This window comes from Babylonia areolata, chromosome 7, assembly GCF_041734735.1.
Source record: "Babylonia areolata isolate BAREFJ2019XMU chromosome 7, ASM4173473v1, whole genome shotgun sequence".
In the NCBI taxonomy this organism is placed as follows: domain Eukaryota; kingdom Metazoa; phylum Mollusca; class Gastropoda; order Neogastropoda; family Buccinidae; genus Babylonia; species Babylonia areolata.
Genome location: NC_134882.1, coordinates 24,664,836 through 24,679,504, shown reverse-complemented (window position 1 = coordinate 24,679,504; position 14,669 = coordinate 24,664,836). Strand labels below are relative to the sequence as shown.

The window sequence follows — 14,669 nt, the reverse complement described above, 5'->3', positions numbered from 1 at the left end:
TGAAGAGGTGACGACCTCCAGCTGGTGAAGTCTGTTGAGGAAGAAGACTGTGTAGTGAGCAGGTTGAGTCGTCTTCCGTTCTGCGCCGGAACATAAGGTAGCGCTAGGCGTAGATTTGGGGGTATTTTTGTTTCTCAACTTCTAAGTAAAGTATCACTCTGAAATTTGGCACAAAGAGAGAAGACATCAAAGGTATGCCACGCGCCAATTTTTAAGTAAATAGCTTGACTAGAACTAAAGTTATGAATATTTTTAATGTTCTAAAGGGTAGCTCCATTTCACACTCAAGATCTCATAGAAGCTGCCTCTCTGAGAAGTGTCTGATATAACAGAGTTTCACTTCAGTGACCAGAGAGTGCAATAAACACATGAAAGCTTTGGTAAAAAATTTATAATATTCACTCACCACTCAATCAAAAAAGGCGTTTTTTTACTCACAATGACAGTTCACATCTCACACATGTAGCAGGTAAAGTAATTGAGATAGAATATCCCTAATTGTCTTATTGCACTCGGCAGCCATTTTTACATTAGTACACAAAATTTGGTGTCATTATGCTGATGGGAAGTGTGTGTGTTTCATTGCACAAATATGCATGTCCACGAAAAATGAACGTTTTGAGAAAATTGTTTTTGAAGATTGGTCTTGTCTCTCCTGGTAGACCAAGGCACAAAACAGGTAAATTTAAACACAAATATTTTTTTTCAGGTGTCTGTTCATAACACAAAAATAAAACAAAAACAAAAAACAATAAAGAAAGCTGTTTTGGTGTTCAGAACAGTCCTGCCCCATACAACTCTCCTTCTCGTTCATGCCGCTCTTGACGTTCTCGATGCCGGATTGTCTCAATTTTTTGCCTCCTTCCTTTCTCTTTGGCTGATGTTTTTCTTGCTGCTGACTGCACTCTGGAAAAAAAATTTGGTATGTGTTTGTGAAAAACATGTATGGGAGAAGAAGAGAAAGATGAGAGAGTGAGAGAGACAGAGAGAGAGAGTGAATGAATGTGTGTGTGAGAGACAGTGACTTTTTTTGGGTGGGGGCTGGGTGGGTGTACACACACACACACATTATAAACATCCACACACTCCATCACACATGTAAATCACAGGAGATGGAGTGTGAGAGAGAGGGGGAGGGTGAGAGAGATGAGGGACAGAGAGAATGAATGTGCATGTGAGAAACTGACTTTTTCTTATTTTTCTTATTTATTTTCACACACACACACACACACAACTTCAACATCCAAACACTCCATCCCACATGTAAACCAAGAGAGGGAAGGTGAGAGAGAGGGAGGGACAGAGAAAGAGACAGAGGGTGGGGGAGGATGTCAGATAAACAAACTTACCGATTCATTGCATGATGGGCAGTGGAGTTTAGATATGATTGACTGCATACACAGAATGTTGATGATCACGTTCATGTCCGTCGGACCTCTTGTCTGGGCCTCCACGCCTCCTTTCTCCGCCACCTTCTCTGAACTATCATCTGAATCGCTCAAATCTTCCGTCTTCTTACGTTTTCCAAAGAAGCTTAGCTTTCGTTCGGATGCTGGTCTAGAACTGTAAAGTTCTTTTTTCAATGTTGATGGGACAGGAGATGGTGATTTTTGACGAGATGTCGAAAGTTTGGGGCTCGAGCCTCTTGTTTCGGTTTCCGAGAAGAGGGGTGGGGGGTGGGGGTGGGGGGTTAGTGCTTGCCTTTGTCTGCGAAGTGCTGACTTGCTGAGCACTTTTCCTACCTCTCCGCCGCTTCCCAAACTTGTGGAGGGGCCTAAATTTAACTTTTCTTTCCTTTGTCATTGTTATCTTGTCAAAGATTGCTAAAATAGTCCAAAATATATAGTTGTTGATCGATCTGAATAGACACAGATAGCAGATGCTTTGCAAAGAGGAAGTCGTTTGAGAGCCAATGATAAAGCTCAGATCGGCCACGTGACCGAACTGGCCAGTAACTTCACCAACAACAAGCAAGCCAGTGACCCACTTTTAGGTCCTGGCAGGCTGGCTGTGCAGGAATTTTCCTATGCTAATTGTGTGTGGTTCGTCCGTTGGGATTGACGAGGACCATCTAGTCATCCTGTGGGTGGGTGGGTTGGGCTCTGTGGGTGCTCAGATGACTGGTCAGGCCAATCCGCACCCGGAAGGTTCTGACGCAGTGTGGTCAGGGGATGGTGGCGGCTGTCGGGGACTTGCTGGCACTGGTTTTCTTGGCCTATCTGCGTTGCTCTGCTGCAGCGATTCTGTTGGCCTCACAGGATTTGGCTCCTTTGTGGACAGTTGAATGCCACTTTGGTCTGTCCATTGCATTCAGCTCCCATGTGTCGTGGCTGATGTTTAAGGCCTTCAGAGAAGCTTTCAGAGTGTCTTTGAAGCGCTTCTTTTGGCCTCCATGGGAGCGCTTGCCATGTTGGAGTTCGCCGTACAACAGTTTGTTGGGGAGCCGGTGGTCTGGCATGCTAACTACATGGCCTGCCCAGTGCAGCTGGGCCTGCATCAAGATGGTGTAGATGCTGGGCAAGTTTGCATGAGTGAGCACCTCTGTGTCAGGGATCTTCTCTTGCCACTTTATGCCGAGAAGTTTTCTGAGGCTGGTGGTGTGGAAGTGGTTCAGCTTTTTGGCGTGGCGTTTGTAGACCATCCATGATTCACATCCATAGAGCAGTGTGGTGAGAACTATGGCCTTGTATACTTTGAGCTTCGTCTCCAGGGTGATGCCTCTCCTGTTCCAAATGTTCTTATTGAGTCTGCCGAAGGCAGCGCTGGCTTTGGCAAGTCTGGCATTCACCTCATCATTGATGACAACTGTGCGAGAGAGTGTACTGCCCAGGTATGTGAACTTGTCCACCGCAATCAATCGTTGCCCGTTGATGGAAATGTTTGGTTCAGCATAAGGCTTTCCTGGAACTGGCTGGTGCATCACCTCAGTCTTCTTTGTGCTGATTGTGAGGCCAAAGTTGTCACAGGCAGCAGAGAACTTGTCGACGCTGTGTTTCATGTCAGCTTCGGAGGCAGCATTGAGAGCACAGTCATCAGCAAACAGGAAGTCGTTGACGGTGTCTGTCCTCACCTTGGTTTTTGCTTGAAGCCTCCAGAGGTTGAAGAGTGAGCCATCTGTGCGGTACCTGATGCCAATGCCTATGTCAGTGTCTCTGAAAGCATCTGTCAGCATGGCTGAAAACATGAGACTGAACAGGGTGGGGGCAAGAACACACCCTTGCTTGACTCCGTTGGAGACAGGGAATGGTTCTGAAGTCTCTCCGTTGTCTTGGACTCGGGCCAGCATCCCATCGTGTAGTTGCCGTATGATGGTGATGAACTTTCTGGGACATCCGTACTTCGCCATAATTCTCCAAAGGCCATCTCTGCTAACAGTATCGAAGGCCTTGGTCAGATCGACATAGGTGGAGTAAAGGTCGGCGTTCTGTTCCTGACACTTCTCCTGGAGCTGCCTGGCAGCAAACACCATATCGATAGTCCTGCGTTCTCTCCGGAAGCCACACTGGCTCTCTGGTAAGAGACCTTGCTCAAGGTGCACTATGAGACGGTTGAGTAGCACTCTGGCCAGAGTCTTGCCTGCGACGGACAGCAGGGATATTCCACGATGGTTGTCACAGGTCTGACGATTTCCTTTGCGCTTGTATAGGTGTATGATGGAAGTGTCTTTGAAGTCCTGTGGAACTGCCTCATGCTGCCAGATGAGCTGGAATAGCTGATGAAGCTTCTCAATCAGCGCCATACCACCTTCTTTGTAGACCTCAGCTGGAATGGAGTCTGAGCCAGGGGCTTTGCCATTGGATAGCAGACGGATAGCTTTCTGGGTCTCCTCCAAAGTTGGAATGGCATCCAACGACTCACTGACTGGCACCTGGGGGAGTCGGTCGATGGCTTCATCATTGATGGTGGAAGGGCGGTTCAGTACGCTGTCAAAGTGTTCAGCCCATCTCTTAAGGATCCCGTCCTTGTCAGTGATCAGGGTAGAACCATCAGCACTGAGGAGTGGAGCAGATCTGGAGGTGGTGGGACCGTAGACTTCTTTCAGGCCGTTATAGAAGTTCTTCATGTTGTTCCTGTCTGCAAAACCCTGGATCTCATCAGCTTTGTTGTTCAACCAGGAATCCTGCATCTGCCGCAGCTTCAGCTGGATGGTGCTGTGTGCGCTCTTCAGTAAGTCTTTCTTTGACTGTGACTTGGGATCTTCAATGTGGGCTCTGTAGGCTTGCCGTTTGTCTTCCAGCAGCTGCTTGATCTCAGTGCAGTTCTCATCAAACCAGCCTTTGTGCTTCCTGACAGAAGGCCCCAGGCACTCCATGGCAGTGTTGTACACCGTCTCATGCAGTGCGCCCCATGCTGCCTCCACATTCTGGTTGTCCAGCACAGTGGACTCAAGGCGTTCCTCCAGGGTGTCAGCAAAGCTCTGCTTGATGTTGCCTAGCTCCAGCTTGTTGACATTCAGGCGTTTGGGTGCTTTCATGCCCTGAGGCCATCTCTTGGGCTGGATGAGGAGGTTGAGTTTGGAGACCATAAGGCGGTGGTCTGTCCAGCACTCGGCGCCGCACATGGCCCTCATGACTCGTACGTCCTGCCTGTCCCTCTTCCTGACGATGACAAAGTCGATGAGATGCCAATGCCCAGAGCGAGGATGCATCCATGACGTCCTGTTACGGGTAGGGAGGCAGAAGACAGTGTTTGTGATCAGAAGGTCGTGCTCGGCACATGTCTGGAGAAGTAGTTGACCATTGCTGTTACAGTTGCCAACCCCATGCTTCCCAATCACGCCTTCCCAGGAGGTGCTGTCACAGCCAACTCTCGCGTTAAAGTCACCAAGAATGATGAGCTTGTCTGCATTGGGAACAGTGGTGATGACAGCGTTCAGGTCCTCATAGAACTTGTCCTTGATCTCATCCGGGTTGGTCATGGTGGGCGCGTAGGCGCTGACAGTGGTGGTAAACTTCTTCCCGTTGCATAAAGGGAGTTTCATCGTCATCAGGCGATCATTCACTCCCTTCGGGGGGCCAGCCAGCTTGCCAACGAGGGCTGTCTTCACTGCAAAGCCAACTCCAGCCTCACGTCTCTCTTCAGGTCCGCGACCACTCCAAAAGAAGGTGTAGCCTGCACCTCGCTCACAGAGTTCGCCTTCTTCTGCCAGTCTGGTCTCACTTAAGGCAGCGATGTCGATGTTGTACCTGGCTAGTTCACTCGCATTGAGTGCTGTGCGTCTCTGTGGTCTGTCTGAGTCGCCTCTGTCCAGAAGCATACGCACATTCCATGTGGCAATGGTCAGTGGGGTGCTCCTTGTTTTCTTCTTTCTTTCCTTTGTGTGTCGACCGCTTGAGTAGGGTCCCCATCAGCCGCGGTATGCTGACTAGGGTGGTGTGGAGCAGGCAGTGTTTAGGGCACCTTTTCTAGCCCCTTCCTCATGCCATGGAGGTGAGCAGTGCTGTCCTGAAGAGGGCTGCTCAGTCGCTCAGGGAGCTGCCGATCGCCACCGCTGCTCCAGTCGGTGAAAAACGACCCTATGGCCTGAGCCGCCTGTGTGCAGGTCCACGGCTACGACTGCCAGTGTACCCACACCTGTCGCTTCGTCGCTTGCCTGTCGCCACAGGGCTTGGGGAAAATGATGGTATGGAATGAAGGATGACTGATGACTTGTGCGATGACTTTGTTTATAGTGAGGAGGAGTTGCGCACCGTCGACCTCACTCACTTGTCCGAGACCGTCTGTATCCAGTGGCAAGACGAGGTCAAGACAACTGGAGATGGAAACAGATGCAGTGGATGACCAGGATGTCCTATGTGCCTCATCCTGCCCTCAGCACTCCACAGTTCTCTGCTGCAACCGCCTTCCTCTCCGTTGAACCATGAAGGTTTCTTCCGCAGAGTCCGCCGGATCCAGTCTTCACATGCTTGGGGTAGACAAACCCTAACTCAACGAGGGTTTGAGACCCGTCGGCTACCCTCACCTAGTTTAGCCAGCCTGTCAGAGCCGTTGCCCGGGGGTTGGGCGCTGCCGCATGCTAGCAGCTTCTAGGACCCGTAAGTGAGAGCTGGGTGCCGGTGGGGACCAACAGAGGACGAACCATTCCCGGAAGAGCGTGACAAGCCCCCCCTCTAGAGGTACTACCCCTCCCGTGCACCCCCTAACCCCCCCTATGCTAATTAGGCTCATGGTGAAGGCCGTTTCTCCCTCTCCAGTTTAGTAGGTCACAAGCCATGCTTCATGGCGTCGTAGCAACGGTAGGCGCGATTGAAAATGGGCAATTTTTGGATGCATTCGATCTTTTTTTCACAACTTTCTCTCACACCCACTCACAAAAACAGCTAAACACACACACTTTGAGTAATAATTCAAACAAAACACACACATGTAAGGCTTTATGAAACTTTATTCTTGCAAAATTCACAACAAACACAAAACACATTTTTTAACGATTTTTGGTCAAAATTTTACCCCTAGTGCTACCATAAAGTTCTTAGGGGTAGGGTCACAGTCTTTCAAAAAAATCCTGTCAAAACCTGGCACCAGTTCTTTCTTCCATTCTCTGGGCTGGTCTGAAGCTGGACACAACATAGTGGAACATCTGGCCCAAGTTTCTTAGTTCTTTATACTCGTTATAATACAAGAACAGCATGGAAATAAATGAGATAGGCACGAACAAAACGCCAGGAATACAATATGAAATACACTGGACGTTTTACCAATAGGCCTTTGGCAGCTTACAATAAATGTCATCAATTATTATCAAACCAACTAATGCAATATTTAATTTACAATTCCTTCCCTTTAGAACCCAAAGGTTAATTTCAATTCCTAACCAGCTCACCTTCCCTTTAGATCTAAAATTTTCTGGATCTCTAAATCTTTAGATCCCAAGCAAATCCTAAGTAAATGACAGAATAATCTTTCATTCTGCTTCCATCTTGGTCACCTTACCATTACATTAATTTTACTACAAGAATATGAAAGAAATACTGAGAGATCTAAAATAGTCAGTGAGTCAACCCATTTTGGTGAGCTCATTCATTTTCTCCAAGCAAGAAAATCATAAGAATACCAAAAAACCCTGAAATAACAATTAAAAAAAGTAATTCAAGTAAGTCCATTCATTCGCTAGACCAAGATCATCTTATAGAAAAAAAAATCATAAATTCAACCTATTCTCTCACCTCTTAATTTCAACAAAATACTTGAGCTCTCAATCCGTGTTTGATCGTGAATGCATTGGTGATGACCAGATGCATCATCCTTTGCTTTCTGTGACTTTGACATCATGTAGATGAGTGATTTCCACAGAGGCATTTTTTTTGTTACAGAGGGTCACCACAAAAACCAACTGCACCTTTGAGAATATATGCAGGCAGTGATATGTTTGCTGCATGTAATGTCATCAGGCACTACCACGACAGTTGTCTTGTTATTGTTGTTATCATAGTTGTGTGTTGTTGTTAATGTTACTGTTGTTGTGTGCATGTGCTCATGTGCACACACGGGTATAAGATTGTTGTGTGCTTGTTAATGTGTGTGTGTATTTGTGTGTGTGTATTTTGTGTATGTGTTTGAGAGTATGTTTGTGTTTATGTTTAAGGTGTTCAGGGCAGGAGAGGTGAGGTATATGTGTGTGGGTGTATTTGGCGTCTGTGTGCATGTGTGTGAGTGAGTTTGCATGCATGTTACCTGTTTGTGCATGTGAATGCGTGTGTGTGTGTGTTTGAGCGCGCACGCCCATTTTGATAGTGTTACCTTATCTGCGAGGGCACAGCCCTTCAACGACGCTGTGCTGGGTTGAAAAAGTTATGTCACAACTCCTCACTCAGTGGGTTCACGATCTTGAATCGATCATAAAAGTACGAGTGGATGGGTTGTAAACTGGTCAAGTGTGGCAACTGTCGCTGCATATGTGTGTGTGCTTGTGTGTGCGTGGTGTGTTTGTGGCTGGGTGGGTATATGCTCCTGTGTGTGTGCTCTAGAGAAATAGAGAGAGAGAGAAAGTAAGTGAGAGAGTGAGTGATTGTGTCTGTCTTCACTGTCTGTCTGCCTGCGCATGTCCGCAGGTGCGTGACAGAGAGAGAGAGAGAGAGATTGAGTGTGTGTGTGAGTGTGTGTAAACACAGAGTATTGATATATGGACAGAACCTATACACAGACACACACACACACACACACACACACACACATGCATGTGCTCGCCCACGCAGACTGTGTGCATGAGAGAAAGAAAGAGAGACAGACAGAGAGACAGAGACAGACAAGTGGACAAAGAAATAGAGAAATGGTCCTTTGAATACTGTATAAAGATAGATCAAAATGAGTGGATAAGAGATGGATAGAATGAACAACCAAACTAATTCAATAATATCATTTAAATGAAGGTTGTTGTTGTTTTTTAAAAGATGATAATGATTACAATCATTAGATCATCATCATCATCAATACAACCCACAGGCACAAAAAAAAAAAAAAAAAAATTTTCAGATGGGTAACAGCAAACTAATGCAGTATATCTGCACATATGGTGAAAATGTGGATGCATTGTGCCTAATCTTCTTGAAAACAACACAGACAAAAAGCAAAGGTCAAGTAGAAAAATCAGTGTTATGCAGTCAGGAGTAACGAACACACTTTAGGAATGGCAAAACCAAAGTGGGAAATTTTCTGACATAATTGCCTTAACTCACTTGGGACGACAAGTTTTCTCCCTTGCTTTTCCACACAGATGGCCCATGTGTAAGGGTTTGGAAAAAAATTACAAAAATACAAAATACAGAGGTAGGTGGAGAGGTTACACGAGAATCAAAAGGAAGGGTGAACCGCATGAATAGAGGCAACTTCCAGAGGCTAATAACACCTGGCTAACCTGCTGAAGATGGTTTTGTGACTGTCTTTGAAGATGGCGGTGTCTAAGACTTCGCAACCACTTGCTTGCAGGTGTTTTACATAAAACAGTTTCATATGTCATTGTATCTAAGTGCAATAAAATCCTTCCGTCTGTCACTCAGCCGCACTGGTCACATGAACAGCACATTCGTATTCCTCCAGCCCCATCACTGCACATTTGCTCAGCACACACACACGCACGCACACACGCATGCACGCATGCAAACACACATGCAAACACAGACACACAGTGTGTGCATGCTCATATAAACACACACATATTCATACAAGCACACACACACATTTATATGTGTACACACACTGTTGTAAACACACACACACACACATACATAAACACCCACACAAACACAGACACATGAATACACACATATACACATGTTCATATGAACACACACACACACACACACACACACACACACACACACACACTGATTCCATGAAAAAGTTAAACAATGATGAAAGTAGAAAAATTACCCCTTCATCTATAAGAAAGAAAGAAAAGAAAATGGAGACAGACACAAACAGAGAGGCAGAAAAACAGAGACAAAGAGACAGGGAAGAATGGGGCTGGACTGTGCAATAAAATAACCACATCACATCTTAAAAAAACATTTTTGTGTTAACATTTACTCATTTCTTGTGGCCTTTCTTCATATTTTTTCTTTTTGACATTTTTCTGTTTCAAGGACTGGATTAAAAAAAAGAAAAAAGAAAGAAAGAAAAGCCATTGTTTGCTTATTCTGTTTCCCTCAGATATAAAATTATTCTCTCTCTCTCTCTCTCTCTCTCTCTCTCTCTTTCATGCACCCACTTCATCTTTATCATAATGATGCTCATCCTGTCTGTATTGAATGTTTTACTCTGACAACTGTTGACAATATATGCAGTGAGGGTCTGCACATACTGTCATTGGCGACAATATATGCAGGGCGACAATATATGCAGTGAGGGTCTGCACATACTGTCACTGGCGACAATATTTGCAGTGAGGGTCTGCACATACTGTCATTGGTGACAGTATATGCAGGGTGACAATATATGCAGTGAGGGTCTGCACATATTGTCGCCGGCAACAATATATGCAAGTGCGACAATATATGCTGCAACAACCGCTTGCATAGTAAACAGAATGAAAATGGTTTTACTAAACTTAATTAGTGAGAACCAGAGAGACTTTATCCTTGGAAGATACATTGGTGATAAAATCAGAATTCTGTTTGATGGTATGCACTATTAAGAAGAAAAACAACTTCCTGGATTGTTAGTCAGTTGACTTTGGGCCCATCCTGTTTGTTCTCAATACACAACCGATTTCCACTACATGTATTGTCAGTCATCATTCGTTGGCCCACAATGGCTTTTCTGATGAGAACCAGCTGTATCTATCTGGACTTCCATCTCTCCTTCCCTCTCTCATTGACTCCTCCGTCTCACCTTCCCTCTCTCATTGACTCTACTTAGGCCTGCGTCTCTGATCTGAAGACATGGATGACTAAAAACAAGCTAAAATTAAATGAGGATAAAGGTGAAGTCATGATTATCACCCCACAAAGACTTTGCCACTCAATCTTTCTTCCTTCCTCAGTCTCTCTCAGTGACACTAACATTTGTCTTTCTTCATAAGGCTCCTTCTTCCATCAGTAGATGCCACTTCCCTCCCTTCCACTGTTGTTCTTGGAAACTCTTCTCTGATTCTCTGATCATGTCTGTGACCTTGGCTTTTTCCTCGATAAAGATTTTTCCATGCAGTATCAGCAAAACCTGTCAATCAGTCTACTTTGGACTTTGGACGAATCAGCTCCGTATGGGACTACCTCATACTCAATGCAACCAAAACACTAGTTAGTTCATAAATACTCTCTAGATTAGACTGTTGCAACTCTCTTTTCATCGGTTGTCTGCAAACACTCCTCAGGCCACTACAGCAGGTACAAAAACTCTGCTGCCAAACTGATTTATAAAGCAAAAAGATCCGCACACTGCTCACCCCTTCTAAAAGAGTTGTGCTGGTTATCCATAGAGCAAAGTATCAAATACAAAGCCGCCTGTTTCTGTTACCATGTGATATCTGGAACTGCACCCTGATACCTCTCTGAGAGCTTTTAGATCTATGTACCCTCCCATTCTCTTCACTCTGCTGCTGATGATAGAACCTTCTGCATCCCAAAATACAAAAGAGAAAAGCACGGTGGTCGAGCCTTTTCATCATCTGCTGTTAACTATGGAACTCTTTGCCTCACCATGTCCGTCACAGCCTCTCACTGCCTTCCTTTAATTCTAACCTCAAGACTTTCCTTTTCCAGCAGCATTTCCTCTAGACCCTCTCTCATACATGAAAGTAGTTAGATGATTGTCTTGGTATATTTGTAACGTATTGTGTGTGTGTCAAATGTATGAATGGATGGGTGCATGCATGCATGCATGTATGTATATATGTATGTTTGTATTGTATGTAAAAGTTTGTAAGCGCATATATATGTTTATTGTGCATGATTGTGAGTTGAGGACTGAGTGTGTTTTGTATGTGTGTGTGTGTGTGTATTTGTGTTGATTGTAAAGCGTTTTGTGCAATGAGGAAAGCGCTGATAAATGTCCAGTTATTATTATTGTTATATATAACAGTCAATTGATTGACATTAAAAAAAGAAGAAGAAAAATACGGATATCCAACTATCCAACCGTATAGCTGAACTTCATTTTTGGTTATTCATCCATCTTATGTTATCTTATATTTATCTATTTCATATTGCAATCATATAGATATTGTATTGAGGTTAATCTTTTCTTTTTGATATTATATGCTTCTGCAATATATTTTGCGAGTGAAAACATGACATCATCATTACCTATTGTAAGAATAGCCACTATATCATGTCTACGTGCAAACGGATGTGTAAAAAGTTTATAGTGATTTCATATTGTACGTATTCCTTACAATTGAGGCTCAGTTTCCGAATTCTGATGACCTATTTTGACATAAATCAGCATTCTCACTGTTTTCATTGAACTGTATTTTATTTGCATTCAGCCGAAGAGTTCTTGATCTAAATTGAGCCAGAGGATATCATTGCCAGTTGTTTGCAATCATTGAAATGTATTTTTCAGGTTGGAAAAGGTTTTTGAATGAAAAATACCAACTATACTTTGTATTTTCTGCATGTCTGAATACCAGTTTTGTATATGTATTAACCTCTTGACTGCGCTTTTGACGTATGGCGTACGTCATGAAATGTCGCTCACCAATGCTGTATTGACATGCGCCGTACGTCATGTTACAACGTTCTATGTTTTGAGTCCCATACTGTAGAAAAAAGTCTGCTAACCATTTAATTAGCTCCCCTGAGAGCTCTTTATCTCCTGAGTTCCATTAGAGAAAAATATTCACCTATTGTCATATTTATGGCGAAAGTTTTGCAAGTTTGTACGAAGCTCAAGTTGTGTTTGCAAAGCCATTGCTGAACGCAGACAAACCCCGACACTTGCACGAGTATTGGAAGTAGTATTGCAAATAGTAGAGATGAAGATTGTGGACTGAATGAGATAGAACTGCGTGAAGTTGATGCCGAAGACACAGATTTTGACATGCAGGGTGGTGGAAGGTGGGGTTGCTTGATGGAAATGAACAGACAAGCTCAGCTGATTCAAGACGCAGGTGGGTGTTTAGGAGGTTTGTCAGTTTATTATTTGCTTTCTGTTTGTTGTAACAATGAATATAACTGCATTGTGTGTGTTTTGAATGTGTTAGCTGTGGTAAGTAGCTTCATCAGTCACTGATCAGTGTCTGTGTGTGTGAGAGAGAGAAAGTCACGTGTGTACTGTGTGTGACCAGCGATGCGCGAGGGGGCGTGGCTTGCTGGCTGGCTCATTGTTGATGACAGCGTGTGTCGCTCGCCTAGAGCTTTCTGTGAATTCGTTCCCAAGTGTGTATTGGTTTGTTGTTGCTGTTGTTGTTGTTGTGTGTGTGTGTGTGTGTGAGTGGGGGAGGGGGGGGGGGAGGGGGGGGGTGGGGGGGAGGGGGAGATTGTGGACTGAATGAGATAGAACTGCGTGAAGTTGATGCCGAAGACACAGATTTTGACATGCAGGGTGGTGGAAGGTGGGGTTGCTTGATGGAAATGAACAGACAAGCTCAGCTGATTCAAGACGCAGGTGGGTGTTTAGGAGGTTTGTCAGTTTATTATTTGCTTTCTGTTTGTTGTAACAATGAATATAACTGCATTGTGTGTGTTTTGAATGTGTTAGCTGTGGTAAGTAGCTTCATCAGTCACTGATCAGTGTCTGTGTGTGTGAGAGAGAGAAAGTCACGTGTGTACTGTGTGTGACCAGCGATGCGCGAGGGGGCGTGGCTTGCTGGCTGGCTCATTGTTGATGACAGCGTGTGTCGCTCGCCTAGAGCTTTCTGTGAATTCGTTCCCAAGTGTGTATTGGTTTGTTGTTGCTGTTGTTGTTGTTGTGTGTGTGTGTGTGAGTGGGGGAGGGGGGGGGAGGGGGGGGGGGGGGGAGGGGGAGTGAGGAGATGTTTACAAAACTGAAATCAGAGAATGATATACAGAATTGTATGCCAAAATTACTTTGTAAATGCAACACTTGTAGAAGTGTGTGTGTATGTGTGTGTGTGTGTTGTCATTTTGTTTTGTATGAGAAAGAGAATGAAGTGGGTGTGGCATGCCATGAACCAGTTTCAGTGTGTGTGTGTGTTGGGGGTTTGGGGGGTGATGGGGTAGGTGTGTGTGTTTGTATTTCAGCTTCTGAAAACAATCAGAAATAAAATTGTACCATTTCATAACCTTTTTATATGGTAAAAAAACAACTAACAACCCCCCACCCCCACCCCCCCCCCCCATCTCCCCCCGCTAACAAACTTAGTCTTTTATGCAATGTGTTTCAGGTATGCAGCATGGTGATGATCATGATGCTCATCCTGGACCATCTGGAGTTGACAACTTGCCACAAACCTACAGCTGAAGACCAGCAGCAGCAAGACCAAAGGGCAGCAAAGAAGCCTCCAGCAATTCTGGAATACAACAAAAACATGGGTGCCATGAACCATCATGACCAACAGCTGCAGCCCTATGATGCCACAAAGAAAACCCAGAAGTGGTACGAATATCTGTGTGTACATTTTCTACAAATTGCCATGCTGAATGCACACATCCTCTACAAAAAAGCAGGCAACAGCAGTACATTCCTGGACTTCCAGAAGGATGTAATTAGTGCCATGATTTTTGGTGACCAAGACCCAGACACTGCTAAAGATGACCATGCTGTTTGTCTGTGTGGATGACACTTCATTGATGTCATCCCACATACCCCACAGAAGGCCCGGCTACAAAGGAGGTGCAGAGTCTGCTGGAAGAAAGAGCAAAGAAAGGATGTGAGGGTCTACTGCCCAGACTGCACCAGCAAATTACACTGTGTCTTGAAGACTGTTTCCACATGTCCCTCACACAGTGTTTTTACTGGCGATAGATGCTGGGTGAGTACACCCTTTTCATTGTTTGTGTGGACTGTGTTGGAGTCTTATGGATCTGGACACTGTTGCACAGCCTTTGACTGTGTGTGTGGTTGATCACAACAGTCACAAGAAAGACTGGTTGATAACCTGGTTGATGTTGTAGCACCAACATGATGGAATGACAGTCCCAATTTTTTTTTTATTGCATTTTATGGAATTTTTGTGTCAGATTGACTCATTATTTGAACATGTGAGTATTAAAAACAAAATCTTGGTTCATTTTCCTTTCATTTGATATATACTTTTATGCATTTATCTT

General features: G+C 44.6%; 1 protein-coding gene across 1 annotated transcript in view; it reads left to right on the top strand.

Annotated features, from left to right (window-relative positions):
- LOC143283807 (uncharacterized) overlaps positions 1-14,669 on the top strand; it is a 68,208-nt gene that overhangs the window by 43,768 nt on the left and 9,771 nt on the right. The window lies entirely within an intron of this gene.